At 37.6% G+C, this 18,252-nt stretch overlaps 1 long non-coding RNA gene across 2 annotated transcripts in view; it reads left to right on the top strand.

The window, feature by feature from the left end:
• The window catches only part of LOC134424040 (uncharacterized), a 37,027-nt gene extending 19,325 nt beyond the window's left edge, over positions 1 to 17,702 (top strand). For both annotated transcript variants that reach the window (XR_010029314.1, XR_010029313.1), the window contains 2 exons: positions 8,471 to 8,530; positions 17,656 to 17,702. This is a non-coding gene — a long non-coding RNA (uncharacterized LOC134424040). The remainder of the gene's footprint in view (positions 1 to 8,470; positions 8,531 to 17,655) is intronic.
• The last annotated feature ends 550 nt before the right edge of the window (positions 17,703 to 18,252 follow it).

Here is an 18,252-nt window from a genome sequence, read left to right as displayed (position 1 = left end):
TAAAAGTAGTCTAGTGGGTTCAGAGGGGTTCATATAATACACTGTGACTATGAGACTGGTTTTCTTACAGCTAGCCTCTATAATACATCATGTTTGCCTTTTCAAGTAGGATGACATCAGTTGTACTCTCTCAAACCAATAATGCCCCTTCTGAAACTTCACTCACCAGAGACTGTTGCTTGAACTGCTGTGACAAAGCTTATTTTCTTATGGCAGAAATGTTTGAAAGAGTGTATATTAAATAAATATTTAAGAACAGTCTTAGAAGCAGAGTTGTAAATTTGTAAACATTAAGTTTACAAAGAATACTTAAGAAACTGAACACTTAGAGATTTAGTCAGGGACAGAAACATACCCTATAGCCATTTATCTAATCAAAATTAACCAAGTACTTACAGAGTGAATGCTTGTAATGAGCTGCTTGAGAATAAGCTGGCAACCACAAATAATTCTCTGAATACAAATACTCTTTCAAGGAAAAGCTGAACTGCTTCTGAGCAGCCAGTGAATAAAAAAAAAACTAAAACCAGGTGACATTTACCCAGTAAACTCTGCATTTCATCCTGTTTTGCTGACCATGTCAAGACTGATAAAGACAAACAATACTTCCTTTCATAGATAAAGAAAAAGCAAAGATGAAAGATGCTAGACTGGGCAACTTGTATTCAGATCTTCATTTAATTACACACTCTCCGTTCTGTTCTAGTCTCACTGCTTTACCCTCATGTTTTATTCTGAGATCTTAGGGTTGCATTTTTCAAGGCTGAAATCAACTCCAGTTAATTTTAGCAGGAGTTAAATGCAAGCTCTGGCATTCCTGTCTGTGCTCATATTTACACATCGGTTCGTGTAGGTAGTAGCTTCAGCTAGGCATTGGGAGGGTCCATGGTGGAGAAGCATGGCAGTAAAATATTTCAGATCTGGCACATGGGGTGTAAGCATCTCTCCTACTATGCAGGTATGATTAGGACTATGTCAAGTTGTTCATGCTTGTTCTTATGCCCTCATTCTTTTAATAACTGTTTGGATACAGTAAAATGTTTTTTATCAAACTACAGAAAGGTCTGACTATTTGAAGTCTTCTGAAGTGTGCATTTTACTTTGCTATAATTTTCCAAGTAGCATTAGGGGAAGAAACATTAAAAAGGATATTTGTATATTTCTTTTTCTTTCTGAGGTTTAGCCTGTTATTTTATGGGAAGATGAGAAGATATGTCTGCCAATGAACCTTTTAGTCTAGCATCTCATTGCTCTGTGGGCTTCTTTCTACATAGACATACATATCTGCACACGTGTATGTATCTATTTCACAGGAATATCTAGCCATCATTCCTTTTACAGTAGTTCCAACTTTCTGTACATATGCTGAGCTGTAAAGTATTAAGCCTTGTAATCCCTCAACCTCTTAGATGTGGTTTGCTGGGGGGGAGGGCTGTAAATCCATGGTGGCAAACAAGAAAAGCCTGAAGCTGTGAGCAAACAGGAAACAAATGATCTCAATCCCAGAATGTAAACTGTCATTGACAGAGATGCATGAAAGAATCATAACAGGGAAACCTGCTGCAATATTTCATCCAGTTACCAGCTGAATCACTGCCATTACACTGAAGAAGAAAGCTGCCAGCCCACCACTGACATGGCAGAGTTCTTTACATGTTGTGTGCACAAAGCAACCATATAGCCTGACTGGCATTTACTCCTTTTCATGCTTGCAGACTGATAATTATTGTGCACTGCCTCAAGCTTGCAATTAGAGGCCACCAAGAAACAAAAAATAGCTGAATTTCAAGATTAAGCCTTTTCCATGACGGGTCATATTTTCCCAGCAGGGAATATGTTGTTGCCAGCAAAAACAGAATTCACCTATGCTGTACCGAAGGCCATATTAGCTGCAGGAACAAATGGAGAATTTGCATATAATAAAAAGTAATAATAACTGTCCTTGTCACTGGTGACACAATTAGAGTTGCTGCTGGCTCCTGTGTCACAATGCAGCTTTTAAGGGGGATGAGACAAAACACTGAGCAGCCAAGAACTTTTAATTATATATTCTATAGCCATTTTGCAGTATGGATATTCACTCTGTGTTTCAAGCATATTCTCATTTCACTTTCCCAGACTTTCCTCTTATCTCCCAAAACCTGCAGTTTAAGTTCACAAGGTTGCTTCCTTTATTGCATAAAAAATGTGCCCTGCTAAGCATGTGCCCTGTTTGGCTCACTCACAGTGGTAGGCAGAGGACAGCAAGTTACTAAAGCATTAGAAAAACACTTAGGACAAAGTAAAATACATAAAGAAGACATTGTCCATGAGGAATGTTAAAGAGATGGTTTTGAGTTTCTTTTTTACTTTCTCATTTTATGACTCTTTCTGTGTTGTATGGTGATGACTAAGATAAGTTGCTTTGGAAAAATCAGAGCTGCTCTGCAATAATAATCAAATCAGTCTATATATGGATGTGTTTAGTGGTATGTTTATTGTAAAATACATTGTTTTCACTTAATGGAGGGTTTGAAAGGGGGAAGTAGAAGGAGAAGGAATGGCCCAAGCTGAAACTTCTTGGCACACCATTAAGAATTCATTTCAGAAAGTTCTATCAGCTCTGAAGCTTCCTCTACAGCTATTTGAACCAGGACAAGAAAAGTCCTACAAACACAGGAGGAGAAAAATAAAAAGTAGATGGCAGATTTCAAAGGATGATCTGTTTAGAGATGGAATTTTATGGTTCAGGAGAATTTGATAGAGGTAGAGCTGCTGTCTGGGAAGGCTCAGGAGCATCAGCCCAGCTCACACTGCCAGAAATGGCACACATGCCAATACCATTATAAACAATATTTGTTTTTGAGAGGGCTGTGTGATCATTATTCATGCTGAATGCAGTCTGGAAAGATGAATCATGACTACCTGGGCTCACTGGACTCTCTGAACAAGAGAGCTAGATTTTGGGACTTACACTATAAGTACTCTTCTGGTCTGAGGGTGTTGTTTCTGCCTTGTGGATTTACAGTAATTAACAGCTTGCAGAAAATTAAAACATCTCATTGCAAGGTTTGCATAAGTGTCTAACTGGATGTTCAGCTGATGTTCAGGTGGGATGGAGCAAACCCACTTTTCTGAAGCTGATAACAATTATATTAGTTCAGCTGCCCTGTGAAACTTCACTGAGTGAAGGGAAAACTTTTTCTGCTCCTAGTCTTCAATTCAGTATGTTACTTATTTTAAACTCATCAAAGCTGTCTTTGCAGTCATGATTTTAAGTCATCAATTCTTTCTAATGCCCTGATATCATTTGCCATAAAATCTGGGTGTGCACTTAATAAATCTAAATGTACTCCACAAGAAAAAACCCACATGAAATATTGATGGTGGACGCACAGGGCAGGATTGACTTTTCACAAAGCTCCCTACACACATGTGCCATAATATGTACCTATACACACTGACTTCCACAAATAATCCTAAACTGGAAGCATGAATATAGTAGCCCAAAATATGAGGTTTTTGCATAAAACTTAACTCTGACTCTCAAAATAGTCAGCAACCACTTCCCAGGGCTTCTTCCTATCTTTTGCAGGTCACTTTTTTTCACATCTCCTGTTCTCACAAAGACAGTCTATAGCAGAGTCAGCTATTATAAGACTCATCAGCTTCCTGTCTCGACAACAGGCTTTTCCTTCTCCCTTTAGTCTTAAAAATGCACATTTCTCAGTCATCCTGAAACTGCTCAGAGTATAGGCACAGTTACAGCATCATAGCAGTCAGCAGCAGATGGGAAACTGCCTCCCAGAATGAGGGAAAATCAGCATATTTTCTATATGGGAGGGAGATTGGAACAAAATTTGTTGTTTCTCATTTGAGAGAGGTGTTCAGGAGATCCTGCTATTCTAAGTCTTTCAAAATCAGATGATGACCTCTCTTCAAGGTTCCTGCAGTGTAGCTAGCAGAAAAACCCAACAAACCCACCACCTTTCTCTTTTTGGACTCAGAGATCTGTAAGGGGAAACAGGACATGGCTCCTGGCTGTGACCTGCATTTTATAATGATGGAAGCCAGCGTGTAAAAGCAGTAACACTGGTGTGCAAGGGGCTCAACAGACTTGGAAGCACCAAATGGTGGAACTGCCAACTCTGAGCTGGTTGGTGAAATGTAACCCATTAGGGTAGACCCTTTTCAGGCCACAATGATCACCAGCTTTTCCAGGCTAGGAAGAATTCTTGCTGAAGCTACCTCATTGTCCAGCATTGATGCCCATGCTTTGTGACCACAATTGACTTAATATTGACTGTTGTATGCAACCAGAGCTGAGATATCTGACAGATTTGCACAAAAACCACACCTTTCAGGCTCAGGAGAAATGGAAAGGATGCTTTGCTTTGGGGTGCTTGAATGGAAGTAGTTCAGATTAATATCTTACAGAGTACAATACTCTTACTGTATTTATTTAATTAATCATAGTGCTTTATAGGATAGCAAATGGATTCAGTTCCTCCTTCCCCCACTCCACAAATAGTGACTGATGCATTGTTTGTCATTAAATTTAGCCAATATATAATATTTTAAGGTTGAGTCCCTAAAGGAATAATTTTGCAATTCTACATCTGGGTAAATAAAAATATACATGTGTATATATTTACACACATGAAGACTTAATTTTCAATTCAATTTATACCAAGACAGGTCCCACAGGAGTTGTAAAGTCAAGTCAGTTTGGGCCTGAGTGCTTACTGGAAAAAAAAAAAAAAAAGGCATTTTTTGTAAGAGTCTACTCTATTCAGGGGGATTTTGCATATGATTAAAATTTCACCTGTGCCAGGAGAAAAAATGACTGATATGAAAAAGAATCATGCATATACAGTTACAGTGTATTTACTTGTGTCATTACTTACCTTTGGCATTATAATATTTCAGCTCTACTGAATTACTGTATCTCTAAACTGAATTTTTTAAACTGTTTGGAGTAAATTGCAAGGTTCTCCTCCATGGCACTGACTTTATTGTTCTGCCAGGATGTCTTCTTTTGTCATAAAAACAATAACTTAGTGTAAGTAGTACTTTTTAGGTTTACTAATCAGACAGACTAATTGTATCTTTTAATCTGGGTCAATCTGCTCTTGCTTATTATAATTTGGCTCCAAATCCCCCCCAAAAAGAGGAACATTTGCAAATAATTTAGTGTCAGAAGCACTCTTATATAAACACTGCAAGAATTGCTGAAAGGCCCAACAGAAAGTCTCTATAATTTTGAATCCAAGGCTCTAATATATTTTGTAAAAGGAATATTTTTAAAGCTTTTCTTAAACCTTGGAGTGAACTTGAATGTGTGTGTGTGTGTCTGTGTCTTCAGGTGAGCACATAAAAGGACTGGATAAACAGGGAATGGGGTCTTTCCTCTATTTACAAAGCTGAAGCTGTCTAGACAGGACACTTTTCCTGATTCAATCTACCAACTAAACTTAGAAAGACCATACTAATATTCGATTTTAGCTTCATCACCATGTCTGTACAATCCCTGCTTAGATTGCTAACCAGGGTGATTATTGCTTACTGAAACTGTTAATGTTTTGGTTGGATGTTTGTCTTCTCAAAAATGGGCTGAAAGATTTTTCCCTGTAGGCTACTGAACTTTCATTGCATGTTAACTGTTTAGGTTATTTTCCAACTCCACCACCATCCAGCAGTGAGAAAAAGCAGCCACCACAGCAAAAAGAATATTCAAATTTCTCATGGAGGCTTTGAAATTACTTGATACCTGGAGTAATTTTTTATGTCACAGGAGAACCTTTGTTTACAAACAAATTCTGAAAGTGGCTATACCTTATGGCAGTAGCAGGCAGCTGCTCTCAGGAAGCAGTGACTTTGTCATATCAACATAGGAAAGCTTCAAAATAAGTTTGCAAAAATATCTGTTCTTCTGAGCAATTTGGAAGTGTATTCCTAGCTGCATGAGGAAATATTTTTCTTCAGGTTGAAGGATGGTTTTATCATCCACCTGCATAAAGAAGTGCTTTAGTAACACAAACTGTTTGTTATCAAGCAGGCAAAAGATAGTACAAAATTATGCCCACAGTTTCACATATGTCCTCCTGATAAGGAAAGGTCTTGAGAAAATGTTCTTTGCCATAAATTATTCCTTCTGAGGGGAAAAGAATATTGAAAGGGTTTTTTTTTTTTGACAAGTACAATATAAGAGATTAGTTCATTTGAGTAGAATGCTTTAAAATGCAGCTGCGTGCAGATTTCTTAAGAAACTACAACTGACAATTGAAGAGGAAACCTAAAACAAGATTACAAAAATTAATCAGTTGGCACAGAACGGCTGACATTAATGTGTGTACTTCTTTGTTTTGAAACTAGACTGTGGAGGAGTTTTCTTATATGGAAAATTTCATCTACTTGTACTTGTCTTCTCACATAGTCAAATATTTTGTGAGACAGATCAAAAACCCTCTTTGACAAGCTCATTCCCACGCTTCTCCTTTTTAACCTGTTTTTCTTTTTTTTTTTTTTTTATTGGGTTTCTCCTCTTTTCCTGGAGACTTGTTGAGATAAAACTTTGCTTGAAATATATTTCAGTAGCTCTACATCTCTAGGGCAATCAGTATTTAAATGAAATATGGAAATGGAATTTTGAAAAAAATTTTAAGGGATGAAATAAAGTTCTGCTAGCGTGTTAGAGAAGTTTGGGAGCAGGAAAGTGTGTCGAGGCTGGCATTGGGCAAGGCGGTCAGAAGAAGGAGGTTCTTTGATGAACTATTGCTGTGTAAACTCTGAGCTCTACCCTGAAATGCTGTCCCAGATTTCTCTCATACTCCAGCTTGTTTGGGGTTTTTTTCGTTAAATTACATAGAATGCAATATTTCTTGGCAAAACCTTTGATCACAGTACAAAAAATGTAAAGTGACTGGGTGTGTGTAATTTGCCTTCCACAAGACAATAAAGAAAAATGGTATAATTGAGCACAAAGATTGAATGGGCAGACTTTCTCAGTTAAGCACTAGGCTACATGTCTGCTTTATGCAGTGCTGTGATAATTGACAATAGTTACATAGAAAGAGTGCAGGGAGTTGCAAGACTGCATTAATTAATATGCATTGTGTGCAGCACCCATCACTCAGGCTTGAATATTTATGAAATTTTCTTTGCATGGGATTTTTTCTATCCACCTTTGCATTTACAGAATTTCTTTTATCCAGTGATCTCAAGGAACTTCTTTTGAAGCCTTTACTGATGCTGATTAGTTTCTTACAAGTGGTACACTTGCAGCTGGCAGGTGAGGCATCACCAGGTGAATACTGGTTCCACTGAGCAGCCCACAGAATTCAATGCAAGTACCACCAGTGTGACTTCACTGATCCAGAAACAATTGATTGTTTCAAACTCCAAACAATTGATTGTCTCATTCTTCAGAAGGAATGTCTTCCAAAAAATGTAGGTGTTTGTAGAACAACTCTAGTTTCTTCTCTCCTGTTTCATTTTCCAGTCCTAGACCTCAAATTCATTGAAAGGGCTGCAAACATTGGAACAGTTTTCCCAGTCAAGCGTTGAATTACCACCTCCATCCCTGTCATTTAAAGGACATGAGGATGTGGCATTTAGGGTCATGGTCCCATGGTGGACTTGGCAGTGCTGATTGGACTTGATAATCTGAGAGATCTTGCCCAAACTAAACAATTCTGTGACTCTAAATCACCTATTGTCACTTCTCTTACACTGACACAAAAGTTGTGCACCTCTAATTGTGAACATATTGACAAACAGTGTTATTTTACAGTAGGGTTTCAATTATCCTGCTTGGTTGCTAATGGTATTTAAATGAATTAGAAAAAAATGAGTTCATGAGCTTGGTTTGATGTATTCCATAAGGCTGAGTTTGAAGTATCTTTAATTTATACATCTGCACTGTGTAAATGGCCATTTTGTAAAGAAGTAAATATGCATAGGACATGTATAAACTCTTCTTTTGGATGAGTCTTATCAGTAAATTCATGGCCCCATTTTGAAAACAAACACCTGGATTATCATGAGTACTTATAAACTGTAGTGATTTGAGACAGAAAACTATTTATGTCATAACTGGAGGCTTCTGTGGTTTTTAAACAAAGCTCCCATTGATTTCTGTGGTGTGCCAAATTTTAAAATGTCTTTTTTTCTGTCCTATCATGTTTATTTATTCTCTTTAGGGACTCAAAAGGATGTAATCAAGTGATTCAAAGTTAAATCAGATAAATATTCACGGAAAATGTGTCTAAATCTTAAATAATTTCTTTTAAAACTTACCTTGTATATTTGAGTTTCAAAACACTCAATATTATAAGAAAGCTAATTAAAATATTTTTATAGGTATGTTTTGAATTGATTCTGTAATTCCTTTGAGGCTAGGCATGAGTGAATATAAAGTTCAGACAGAAGACACACTCTTCTTTGCTGATCCAGTTTCAAACTCTCTGCCTAACTGGCCTTTTATTCCCAGGCACAGATCATGAAAAGGGAGATGGGAATGGCTGAATGAGCCACGCATCACAGTGATGAGGTATGACTTTTCCTCCAGAGCCTTTTTTCTCTATGGGGCAAAATAATCTGGATTACAAAATAGTGTAATCTTTGATATAGGGTTGTTTTAAGCTTTTGTGATCATGTTCACTTTTCTACTTACGTATGCAGCAGTGTGGACCTGTGTTTTCCACCCCAGAGTATTATTCTCATTTGCTTTTAACATAAGGAAATCTGGCTTTCTTTAAAGAGAAGTGTGTGCTGATAGAATCTCAGGATGGCGTAAATCTGTCAGTTGTATCATCTCCTCTTTCTATAGTACAGTGTGTATAAAGCAAATGCAGAAGCAGTACAGTTTTCCTCAAAGCATGAAAAAAATTTCTAGGATCTTTGATTTCTGTAGTTCTCCCACTTAAAATCTCCTTCAAAGTTTTGATTATCACACTGTGATAGGCTGCTCAGAAAAACCCAAGACAGATAAGATAGATCTAATTTCTAACCCTGACATCTCTGCCACCCATTCATTACTCTTTTACATTTCTTGCTATGCCCTGTGAAAGCAAATGTGTCACTTACATCTCCAATTTCTATCAGAGGGGAGAAATAGTTGTACATTAACATCAGAGCTTTTAAAAAGTGGAGTAAATTGTGTAGAGTTCAGAATCTCCTCACTTCAGGTGAATAATCAGCCTGGCAGGAATGCATGGCTCTACCCATTTGTCAGTGAGTGCAGGGAAGTGGTGTCTGTTCCTTGTGCTGTTGTTTGTTTTAAACACATTATTTTATAACCATTGTGTAAAAATGAGTCCTTTGCCTCTTCAGCCAGCTATGGGAATGTTTGAAATCAAACAGCTTTTGTTTTATATTGTAAAAACTGTGTGTCCCTGCACTTTTGCACCACTCATATTCTCCACAGTGACTCTCAGTGGGTAACTTAAAAATGTATTGGGAATGTTCAGAACACATTTTGAAGAAAGAAGAGAAGGAGGGGGAGAGAGAGAGAGAAAAGAGAAGAGAAAGAGCGACTCATCTTAAGTTACACCATCATCTTTAACAGCTGTGCACATATTAAAGGAAGTAATGGGGGAGTGAAGGTACTGCATATTTCAAAGCTGAACTGTTGCAGTAACAATAAGAAAGGGGGGATGTTGTACAGAGTTAGCCAAGTGTTTGAAGTACATTACCGTAAGCCAAACCAATGAAGTGGACAAGATTTCTAGCATGCTGCAGTGGTGCCTCTGCGTACTTAATAACAGATGTTTGGTCTCTCTAGGCAGATAATTGTCCTGCTGTAAGGTTGGCTTGACCTGTGTGAGCAATACTGTGTACAGCACTGAAACAGTAACAAATGATCATAGCTTTTCTCGTTTTACTGGTAGAATGCTTAGCCACGCTTCCTTTTAAGCACATAATTACTCCAAAGCAACTGGAGCCCATACATCCTCCTTGCCTAATGGCTCTGAAGCCATTTTGCTATAATTTATGGGGACAGGGTTCAAAGTTTTAATAATATTTGGATAATATCATTGCCAAAATGTCTTTGAGCTGTGATGAATAGAATGAGAGTGGGCACATTTTGATTCTGTGCATGACAGTGTGAGTGTTAACAGCACCATACTTTGTTCAACCTTTATGGAAACATTCACGAGCCAATTTGCTCATGAATTGTAGATATGAGCATGAAGAATTATAAACAGCAGTGGAAAACATACAGGGTTGCTTGTTCATAAGGCACTGTCCTGTTAGTGGCTCTTCTTTATGCAGGTAAATGAATTGCAGAGAATACAAAAATGGTTTAAATAAACCCTTAGCAGATAATGTATTGGCACATCAACATAAAATACGCAGGCACTGTGGCATGCTTTTGGATATTTATGTTTATACTCTCTGCTCAAGTGGCTCACTGATTTTTTGGCTTCCTATCATTCACCTAATAATTTCAGCATCCTAACTGCACCTCTGGGTATGTTTATCTGACAATCCAAGCTGTTCTTTGCTTTATGTGGCTTGCTGAAATTGGCCAATTTGCTCTGCAAGTCGCTCCAGTGCATGATAGGTTAATGATGTTAATCAAAGCTAAATAAGAGTAGACATGATCCTTTCACTGGAGTCACAGCCCAGCCCAGCAAGTGCAAACAAGTCTATTGGGTAGGTGGCACAAGACCACAAAAATAACACCAAAAGAATGTGTCTCTAAATCTAATGTACACCTAGAGCTTCATTCAGAGACTACCAGAGTCTGGAGGAGTCTCTACTGATTTCACTGAGATTTAGACCAGACTCACAGAACTCTTCATCCTTTGGCTAAGAATGTTTTTTTCTAGTTTGCTTGATGGAATATGAAAGTGTGAACAAACTGTGGCTAAATTCTGTAGATAATTTATCAGTGAGAGGTTAAGGATTTTTTAGACAGAGAGCACAAGTATTTTCTGTACACAAATGACATAAAAATGCTGACTTGTCCAGTCATGACAGCTGCTCTGAATGATAAATGAAAAAAATCCCAAAACAAATATGAACAACACTTGCTTTAAATGTTCCCAACAGTGGTGGTAGCTAGAAACAATTTTAAAAATACTCTCAGTTTAATTCCATTCAACGATATTCAAGCAATGTTTCATTTAATCAAAGTGGTGTTTTATTACAGAAATAATCAGCTGACACAGTCCCAGTTCACTCTGGCCATGCATGTAGATGGCTGGATGTGACATATGTGAGGGTTGGCAATTATTTCTGAAAAACTGCTAGGATAGCCTTAATTACAGTGGTCTGATTTTGTATTTGATAGCCTTACTTGAAAATTTTAATGCTTATTATGAAATTTTAATGTTAATTTCTTGGTGATTCTTCTAAGTCTTAACTGGCTTGTGTAAATAGGGATTTTTTCCCTCAATGGATTGAACAGAGTTCACCAACTAAAATTGTTTCTTCTGATTATGCTGAGGTGTAAAGACAAGATGAACTTAGATGTCTGCTAAAAAAAAAAAAAAAACAAAAAAAAAAAACAAAAAAAAAAAAAAAACAAAAAACAAAAAAAAAAAAAAAAAACAAAAAAAAAAAAAAAACCCAGAACTAATATTTGTGGGGTTTAATTAATTTTTCATTTTTCAGAGACTATCAAGTACTCGTATAAAAATGGGATTGGTAACTCTTATGGTGATCTTAATACCTGGACTATTTTATATCTGTATTAAGCTGTTGACTAAATCTTTAAAAACAAGTATATTTCAATATTGGCTTATCATTAGAAGATGAAATATATACTTTATTCTTCCTCCTCCTTATTCTTTTTTTCCTTAATCTACAAAGCAAGTCTGGAAACCTTCAGCCTCAGAAGTTAAAAATACACTGTATTTTTCTTAATTGTTTTCTGGAAAAGATCTCTAAGGATGAATTGAGAGACAGGAATGATAAAGGCAGAAATAGTTTTACATTTTGAACAATTCCAACAAGGGGCTGAATATTCAACAACTGATAGGCCAAATAACAAGTTGTTACCTTCACAATGCACAGTCACAGAGTACATATGTGTCACTTTGAGCAAAGATTGAAAAGACATTAGAATTAGAGATTTAACAGCCAGTTTTGATTAAATCAAAACAATCAGAGTAGTTACATTTGCAACAGAATTAGGTTTAAAAAATCCAGACTCAGAATACCTTGCTAGACCTCACATTTCAATCTTATTCAAGGATAAATTTTTCAGGTGATACTTCTGAAAAATATATGTTGTAGAATACTTGAGGACTCTTCTGGCAAACAACAATGTATGTTTGATTATTTTGCCTCCTGTCTATGACTTAGAACGGTCTCAGAACAGAGAAATGCTGCTGCTTGCTTTGTTGTGGAGAGAATTCTATCATATTTAAGTGAGGTAATAGGAAATCCTGATTTTTTTTTTTTTTTAGGTTATGTTTGATGGTTATGTTCATTGGATTAAACACAGATAAAGCTATATTGTCCATTTCTAGAAATTTAAAATATTTAAGTTGAAATCTATAGAAACCAGCTGCAGATCTGTTTCTTTCTTCCTTTCATTAATTCACATACAGTTTGCCAGTACTTGCTTTGAATCAAAAATGTCCACTCTTCACATGCACCACAAAACACAGGGATCTGTCCCAGAACAGAGTATGGCAAACAGAAGACATGGCAGTGCAGGAGCCTGAAAGCCTCAAAAATTGTATTATGCCACAGGAAAAGGATGGGTTTATACACAAATAACTGTGTCATTTCTAGCTATAGTTGGAGAATAGTATTTCAAATTTATTTGCATCCCTGGACTGCATGCATTATTGCTCTTTGGAGAACTGCTGATATCTGATTCCAAATCACATCTTGTGAAGGTCCCAGAGATTCACTTTAATATCTTCACATCAAGAGAAATTAACTCCTACATGGACAGGACACTGACCCTTTATCCTTCAATCTGTGTTGCTCTAGCCAGGAAAGGTGAACTCCACACCCCATAGAGGGATTTCCTGGTCCATATACCTAGTAAAAAGCCTGGGAGGTGTCCCCATAGTGCAGATGTGTCCATAAGACTCCTTGAAAGGTGTAACCACTAATTTAGCACAAGAGCTCACATAATTGAGTAGATTTGGGTTGGACTTGATGATTTTAAAGGTCTCTTCCAACCTAGGGATTCTGTGATTCTGCGATTGTGGACCAGATAATCCCAGCCCACCTTCTTATAAGTGTGTGCTGCTATCCCCAGATCCCACAGAGTTTAGGCAAAGCTAATGAAGAATGCTTGCCAAACTCTTAGGAGCTCTGAGGATGTGACAGTTTTAGATTCACATTCAAAGTCTCTTCAAAACCTCCGTGCCCAAGAGCATTTGGTTTGAAATCTTATGAGAATGGTTATTCTTATGAAATGTCTGAAAGCTGCCATTTTTATTTGACAGAAAGTCTATCTAAATACAGCCATGATTGTCAGTGACTTCCCTCATTGGGGGATCCCACGTGTCAGGCTGAAAGTTCTACACAGTCAAACTTCTCTCCATGCTTATTTATGAAGTGGCAATCTAAGCTGGCTGGCATGAACACACTGAAGATTATCCCAAAACGGTGCACAAAAAATCAAGGTGATTTTTTTTTTATTTGTTCCCATTTGTCTTTTTTATCTTCCCATTAGGCTACACTTCTACCCTTAAAATTGATAGCAAAAGGAAAACTCCAGAGATTTACATTGTTTAGTGCTAGAGGATGTTGAACATTTGGGAAGACTACAAAGCATTTTCATTTAACCTTAGTTAAAATTAGGCTGTTGTGTTGTGTAAATAGTACACCTCTCCAGGTATGCTTGTAATTCCTGCTTATCACCTCGTTGTGCAGCAGAATTTGCGGTGACCTGCTTCCTCTAATTGAATGGGAGCTCTATTCGATCTCCCCGTCCTTTAATTTAGCTCTCCCACCTAGAACAATGGGTGATTAACACAAGTCAAAACAAGAGCGTAAAGGGAAAAGGCAGCACAACCCGCCTTGGTGCAGCTGCTCGACTGCAGTGTTTGCCTGCTGTGTAGCAGCATGTTACGGTCACTGCCAAGCCTTGATCTTCTCTCTCTGTGTCACTACTCCAAGGATCCATCCTTTAAGCAGCACAGAGCACACAATCACACATTGTTGGAGAACTTCAGTGTCACTTCTAAGCAATACAGATTCTGCAACTCGAAACAAAAGTGAATTAAACAGAAATACACAAACGATGTTTTAAGTATTGTTTTGGTTTTAGGTTTTTATTCAGATTGCTGCTTCTGTTGCCACCAATGCTCTCTTTTCCTTTAAATTTTTCAAATGTTTCCCCATCTTTGTCAGATACCTAAGTTTTAACGTTCTGGTTTTTTTTTTCTTTTTCATCTTGGTCATTATGCCAGAATAATTTCTCATCATTTCTCTTCCTTAGATCAGAGTATGTTTGAAATCTCATTTTAAAAGGTTTGTACTTTGATTCTGATATCATCCTTTAAGTGCATATAATTCCTAGAAAGTTGTTTTGATGCAGTTCATTCTGGTGCTGACCTAAAGGAATATGATAGCAATGAAATGAAACTCAATGATTTAAATGATTTTGAATCAGGGTCAGGAAAGTGCATATAAAGTATTAGCATTGACAGTGACTTTTCCAAACAGAAATGGAAAAAATATTTCAGATGGGTGAAGCCATTAAGCTGAGCAGAATTTACTTGCTAAAATTTATAAACTATGATTAAGAGTAAGCACATTTAAGTTGATACAAACTACAGAAGGTTGTAAGCAGCTGTCCAGGTGCCTGTGCAGATCTCTGCATACACAATAAGGTGCAGTGTGTCCCACAAACTTTACAATCCCAATCATGCAAAGATTTGAGCACTAATTCTATTGCACTTCTGAATAACAAAGATAATAAAACTATCATCAAGGACAATCTGCTGCTTTTAAAGTATGCTGGATAAATGTCATGGTTTCCTTTCCAGTCTGTGAGAGAGCACATAGTGCTGTTACTCAGGCCCAGACCAAAGAACACTAAGGGCAGTAAACGTCCTTTCCTTGCATTAGTAATCTTTGATTTTTTTCTGGAAAAATCCTCGATTTTTTCCTTCAAAACCAGACAGGCAGTTTCATATATACATAATATAACTCCTTAAGAAAAACCACAAAAGTCTTTCATCTCTATAGACAAATCACCAGGTTCCTGAAAGGACGGGGTTACTTGATAGTCCCTGCTTAAAATACTGCATACCTGCTACGATTCAGTGTTTAGAAAACAAACAGATAGGGTTAGATCCAAACAAAGGATTCATTTTAATAGTAAACATATTTAAGAGGGTGCCTGCCTAAATGTGAATTGTTTAGGGGATGGATTACCATTTTGCATACATTTTAGAGCCCTGAGAGAAGCCATTAACACCTCCAATTTATGAAAATGCAAGGATGATAAAGAAACAATAGGGGTGACAACATTGTGTAAACGACATTGATTCATTTCAGAACAGGGCTGTTAACTGCTGGAAATGAAGAAATAAATGGAACAATGGATAGATGCTTTTACCAGCTTGTCATTAATTAGCAGTGAGCACAATTCTTTTATTGTCCTTTTTGAAAAATACAAAATTGGTAGGAAAATACAAGCACTGAGCAAATAGATTACTCTGTGTCACTAGGCTGACATCTGCATTTTCTTTCTTCTCTAATATATTTTGGTTTTCAAATGATATCGAACTTTTAGCCTGGCAGCAAGCCCAAATTTTGCTTCCTTTGAAATTCCTAAAAAGATGTGTTTTCATCCTTGAAACCTTCCTGTTTTATAAAAGCATAACAAAAGCCACGAATTGAGAAAGGGTTAATAAATGTTAGTGAAGCCCCTCTAACACAGCTTGGAAGCACAAACAACAGTTCAATGCACTATTCTGCTGACCTATTGCATCCGATCAACTGGGGTTTTATTTCTAGCAGTGCCAGCAGGTGGGAACTGACAACATGTTTCTTTGGAATCGTAAAGAAAGATCGTCTCAGATGGAGAATTAGCTGGAAGTAAGCGAGGTTGTTTGGCACAGATCTAAGCAGGGACAATGCTTGATTATGGCTATCACTCTCCAGCTGCTGTCAGAATGTTAAGTTTGCTTTCTTGAGGCCTGACATCTAACACATTTCTTTTTCTAATTAGTATCTGGTACTGTAAGATGCTGATATTTTACTGCGTGTCAAATGTGCAGGGCTGAAATACATCACTGAACTCAGGCAGGTGTGGGTGCTAGGAATTAGTTTTTTACCTCTCATAGTGAATTCAAGGCATCTCTCCTCTTGAAAAAAAGCAGTGTGGATGGAGAAGTTAGCATGGATAAACCTCCAGTGCTGTTGCCCGAGAAAGGAAACAGAGTGAAGCAGACAAATCAAACATCAGAGAGGCAAAGCACCCTGTGCACTGCTTCATTTTCATCAGCACATCCAGGCAATATTCTATTCACAAATTCCTCCTCACCCTGGCAGCAGGGCACGGTGCTTCCCAGCTGCAGATGGAAGGGCACAGGGTGACTGCACCAAGGTAAAGGAGCAGCAGCCCTACCCACACATGGAGGTAAATTAGTTAAGTTCAGCACAGTTGAATATTTGCCATTTTGCAGCCCAAATAAAGGCACTGCAGGTAAGGAGGAGCCAGGGAGGGCTCTCACCTGTGTGAGTCTCACCCACAGCCTGGTAGGAGCTGCTGTGTGCATGCTGGAAGAAAATGAGATCATAGGTACAAATCCAGCCAATGCTCAGCAGAATCCTGCTCCATTTCTTTCCTGCAAAACTCTGGGATGATTTGCTCTATGGCTAAGAGTGTGTGTGTGTCTCTGTGTGTGGTTTTTTGGGGGGACAAGGTTAAGTAGTATTTTTCAGGCTGACACCACAAGTACTAGATCATAAAGCACTTCAGCATCCTGAGGTGAAGCTGAGAGTGGTTTCTCACCTTAAATGCACATAACAGGTTTCATCAGAAACTGATTTCTTGTAGGAGAGGGCTCTTCAGCCAGTAACAAGCAGGTCTGAATCCCTGGGTTTTGTTGCACAAAAAGAAGAAAAAAAGATTTGATTTTCAGAAGTGGAAGGCTAATTTTTCTTGTTAAAATGAAGCCATTTTTTAGGTATTGGCTGGGCAAGTCATAAAAAATATTTAGCAAAAATATCTGCCAATTTAATTTCTATCTTCTGTTCAAAAGTTTCTTGAGGCTTTGTGCTTTTAAGACTGAGACTATCCAAATTTCCTAGAGAAAACAGAGATGATTATTTTGTAAAACTATCAACCTTAGTGATATAGATCCTGGTATTCTAAAGGTGTTTTCAGTAATTTGGGGTGCTTGCAGTATTCTAAGTCAAACTGTTAATCACCCACCCCATGCAAACACTCAAGGTGCACCTCGCTCCAAGCTTTCCACAGTGCTTGATCTCTGAAGAGTTGCTCATGGTTTGTAGAGCAAGTAAAAGTGTTTAATGAAACTTTCATTAATGCAATTCTATACCCCAAATACGTTGTTTGAAGACAGTCTTGCAGCAATACAAATATTTTGCTGTTTGAGAAAAAACAGCACAAACTGTTTTCAGCATCAAAGCTAAAGGAGCCCTTTATTTGTTGCACTTATAATTTACATATCTACAATTGTTTTATTATATATGTCCAACTTCCTTCCTTCGTTTGTTTGCCAGGTAAGGCCTTCCTTTAACAACTGCATCCAGCTCCCTCTGCTCCTGGCTAATCTGTGTCTCCAACAAGGTTTAATTTCTGGTACCAGGTTAACAAAGAAATGGAAGGTAAGGCTGTAAAGCTGTAAAAAGGGGTGTTTAACAAGGTTTCCTCCTACCTATAGCAGAGATTCTTCATCATCTGTGAAAGTCATTGAGTCTCTGTGAGGGTTCCTTGAATTATCTGTACAGAAGAAAACAATTGTAAAGGTCTTATTGTGGTGGAGCACTGAAGCACATGATTTACTCTCAGACTGCAAGCAGTCCCATTGATTTCAGAAACTAGTGACATGCAGAAGGTTAAACATGTGCTTTGCTGGGCTGGGGCCAAACCTGGTATCATTCTTCTGAATAGTTTATTCTGTTATTAAAAAAAAAAAAAGGGAAAAAACAAACAAACATTAAAAACCCCTACCACAACAGCAACAAACTGTTATAAAGATTTGTTATATTTTGAGTCAGGACATAAAAGAACCAACTCTGGCTCAAAAATAAGCCAGTTATTTTTGCAAACCCAGTAGGATTTTTTGGCTCTGGTGCTGCTGTAAGCACAGCAGGGTC

The sequence above is a fragment of the Melospiza melodia genome, chromosome 13, assembly GCF_035770615.1.
Source record: "Melospiza melodia melodia isolate bMelMel2 chromosome 13, bMelMel2.pri, whole genome shotgun sequence".
In the NCBI taxonomy this organism is placed as follows: domain Eukaryota; kingdom Metazoa; phylum Chordata; class Aves; order Passeriformes; family Passerellidae; genus Melospiza; species Melospiza melodia.
Note: the sequence above shows the minus strand (reverse complement) of the source record. Positions and strands in the feature narration are given on the sequence as shown.